At 43.5% G+C, this 4060-nt stretch overlaps 1 pseudogene; it reads left to right on the top strand.

Annotated features, from left to right (window-relative positions):
- Nucleotides 1-1574: 1574 nt before the first annotated feature.
- On the top strand, nt 1575-3255 carry LOC140574530 (uncharacterized; annotated as a pseudogene).
- The last annotated feature ends 805 nt before the right edge of the window (nt 3256-4060 follow it).

The raw sequence follows: 4060 nt of genomic DNA, 5'->3' as shown, positions 1-4060 counted from the left end.
CCCATTATGTGCGGTTGTGTAGTTCTGTGTCCTGCAGACTCTCTGTGTGACAGTGGAATATGGCAGCTCCACTGTGGCAGACTGAGGCTCTGCAATAGGTGGTGAGAAATGCTCAGGACATCATATCTGCATATAAGTTCCCCTTCCATGAGAGATGTTCCTCACCAGCACTGTGTGTGGAAGGAGATTGCAGGGACACCTTTCACTCCAGCCACACACTGTATAACCACCTACCATCCAGGAGGAGATGAAGAAACCAGTGAGATGAGACTGTCAGTGTTTGTGTTGTAATATTTCACATTAAAATATTCAAATCTAGGACCGCCTACTTAATCTGCCTCGGCACTTGTAAAGCCATCACTAGACAATATGACAGGAACGACATTCTCTCATTTCTTGAAAAAGTTGTCAGTAGTTTAGTGTTCTGATGGATTTTAGTGCAGTTCAATGTGAAGGAAAGGACACTCTCCCTCTCTATGGAGTTCACTCTTATAAAGCAAAAACACACAACATCAGCTTCTGTACTCGAGAGTCTAATACAATGTCTTTAATATTCAGCCTCCAATCACTCACTATTAAGGGCACAGAAGCCGTTCACTCAAATAGAAGAGTGCACTTCTATATAGTGAGAAGGAATCCCTTTGGAATTGACCTCATGGATGGAGCTTGGATGTCACCATGTGGTCAAACTGATAAACTGCAAGAGTTATAAATAGATGCACATATTGACAAAATCTGAATAAATGGAAAACATTAAACTTTACTAACAAAAATAGCAGAATCTTCTGCAATTTAACAAAAAGACTTTAGTTATGCTGATATATCTCTGCCAAATACATCAAATACTGTCAATAATGCATTTAAAAATTAAGAACTGCTAGAAAATATGTAATTTCTTTTGTAATGTAAATTATGTAATGTAATTTCTTCTTACATTTCTAATATTTAAATCAAGCATAAATGACCCATCCCCACATTCCCCAATACACACATAAAGGTATTACAGTCCATCTGTGCAACATGTTGGGTGCAGATTCCTACCAGAGCCCCACCAGTTACAGCAGACATATGACTCCCATCATAAAGCTATGAACTCTGCAAGTGTTTCCGGTTCTGGTGGACAGGTCGTACGCTCGCTCACCTGCTGTTTGATTGTTTGCTCTCTTATTACTTGAAAAAATTACTTGTTACTCCTCAGCCTCAGTTGATATTCCTTCATCTTCGCTTTTGCTTATTTCTCTTAGCTAGTTGGTTTTGTAATTTTGCAACTGCGACCTCTTGCTTCACGTTCCTTCGTCTCACCATCCGTCGATTGTGTTTCTGTGTGTTTGTTTACCTCGAGGAACATGGTGACCGTGGAGGAACGTGCTCTTCGAACGCTCAGCTAGGAGCTTGCCCTGCTGGACCGGCAGATCCAGTGGCTGTTGGAGTAGCGGGCCGAGCTCCACCAACAGAAGACGAGGCTGGGGGCCGTTGGCACCGTGGTTCTCCACGTTGGAACAAACGTCGTCTCGGCAGCGAGGTTCTGAAGTAGCACTTCCGCAAGCTTCTGGTATCACACCGTCCGGAAGAAGATGGACGCCCACGTACGGTTGAAGGAGCGAGCCGTTCAGCCGTCTCTCCACTGCTGGCTTCGGGATTGGTGCGTCAGCGTTGGAGCAGACTTCTTAGACATCTGGGAGAGGTTTCGGGAGCATCCAGCCCTCTACCGTAGAGATGGGCTTCGTCTGAGCCGCCTGGGGTCTTTTACAACCTGATTAGACTCAACATTAGCGCTTCGTGATGTTCGAGTACTAGCAACTCCCGCATTAAGTTTGGGCTGTTAAACGTACAGTCTCTAGCACGTAAAGCTGTCATTGTCAATGAAATGATTACTGTAAACCCCCTCAGTTCACTGTCTTTGTGAAACGTGGGTTAAACCTAATAAATTATTGCTATGAATGAATCGACTCCACCAGGCTTTAACTACTGCAGTTTTCCACTAAGGTCTGGTCGTGGCGGCGGCGTAGCCTCAATCTATGATTCAGTTCTAGGTATAATCCTAAACTCAGGTTATGAAGCTAAATCATTCAAGTGCTTAGCCTTAAAGTGGCAGGCTTTTCTCCGGCTTCTAGAAAGCAGCACTCTTTTCTGCTTATTACAGTCCATCATCCTCCTGGACCTTATACAGATTTTCTTGAAATGCAATTTTTGTGAAATTGCTGACTTTTCAGAAGTAGCTGTCTCTACTGATAAGGCTTTGATTGTTGGAGATTTCAATATTCACTTTGAAAAGACTCAGGACCCCCTTAGAACTGGGTTTAAATCAATCTTAGATGCTTTGGGATTTATTCAAAATGTTATAGGTCCAACTCATAGATATAGGTCCAACCATACACTAGACCTAGTTCTGACCCTGCGTATTGAAACAGAACATTTAGTAAGCATTTCTCAGCCTGACTCCATTTCTGACCTTTACCTAATCCCCTGACCCTAATGCTTGCCGCTAACCCTTGTGGGAAATCCTGACTCCTGATCCGGACCTTGGAGGAATCACTGTCTCCGTGTTTAGCTTCTTTTTCTGCTTTCTACCACTTTCTAGCGCTTATTTAGCGGCATAGCTGGAAAGCTAAGGCAATTGCTAGCGCTAAGGCCGAAGCTAGCCCACTGGAACACCACTCCCTCCCCCTGATTCGCGTGTCAAACAAGTTTGCCCCGCTCAGTGAAACACCCGCTGAGAAGCCTGTTCAAAGAACTCTGGTAATAAGAGACTCTATTGTTCGACACGTGAAAATAGCTCGTCCTTTAGAGGCTCCAGCTGTAACCATTAGCTGTTTACCGGGAGCCAGAGCACCGGACATTAGCGGCAACCTTAAGTGGTTAGCAAACAGGAGATATTTAAGGATAGTTATTCATGTAGGGGCCAATGATATTTGTCTGCGGCAGTCTGAAGTTATGAAGGATAATATTAAAGAGGTGGTTAAACTGGACCAGATGATGTCCGATGCCGTAATTTGCTCTGGCCCCATCCCAATGAGTCTTACAGCCGACTGAGCTGAGTCTTACAGCCGACTCACAGCGCTGAACCGCTGGATGTCCAAGTGGTGTTCAGACAATCATGTGGGCTTCATAGATAATTGGTTACAGTTTGAGGGCAAGCCTGGTTTTTTAGGTAGGGATGGTGTCCACCCCACGCGGGAGGGTGCTGCCCTACTTTCGTGCAGCATAGCCCATAGTCTGCTAGTTAGTCGGCAGAGGAGTGTAAAAGGCTGCTGACAATCCAGAGTCGAGACCAGGCCGCATACAGAACGGCTAAACCGACTGTCTGCGCGCTGCTTTGAGGCGTCACCTGAGTTTTACCGTATTGAGACTGTGCCCCGAATTAAACCCAAACATAGAACATCTAGATAAGCTCGTTTTAATAATTTAATCAGTGTTAAATCAAACGATCTCGCAATCAAATGATAACAGCAGCACCTCAGACCTCGGTCTAGAGCTCGGTCTACTTAATATTAGATCACTAACCTCGAAAGCAGTGATCGTAAATGAAATCATATGTGATCAGAAACTGGACCTTTTCTGCCTAACTGAAACCTGGATTAGACCTGATCAATATATAGCACTAAATGAAGCCTCTCCTGCAGGTTATAAATATGTACATAGCCCTAGATTATCAGGCAGAGGAGGTGGAGTATGCATAATCTACCAGAATACACTAGATATTACTCAAAAACACTATCACCTTTACTTCTTTTGAGATTCTCTACATTAATATATCAAATCCAGCCACAAATAAAAATGCATTCACACTAGTTAATATCTATAGGCCTCCAGGGCCCTATTCTGAATTTTTAAAAGAACTTAGTGACTTTGCTGCAGACTTGGCAGTGTGCAGCGACAAAGTTATAATAGTAGGAGACTTTAATATTCATTTTAAAAAAACAGACAATCCATTAACAAAGGCGTTTGTATCAATCTTAGATTCTGTCTACATCACACAAAACATAACTGGACCCACACATTACTGTAACCATACCCTAGATTTAGTCCTGACCCTGGGTGTTAGCATTGATCATCTAAA

This window comes from Salminus brasiliensis, chromosome 12 (genome assembly GCF_030463535.1).
Source record: "Salminus brasiliensis chromosome 12, fSalBra1.hap2, whole genome shotgun sequence".
In the NCBI taxonomy this organism is placed as follows: Eukaryota; Metazoa; Chordata; class Actinopteri; order Characiformes; family Bryconidae; genus Salminus; species Salminus brasiliensis.
The sequence above is the reverse complement of the archived record's forward strand: the minus strand, read 5'-3'. Positions and strand labels throughout refer to the sequence as shown.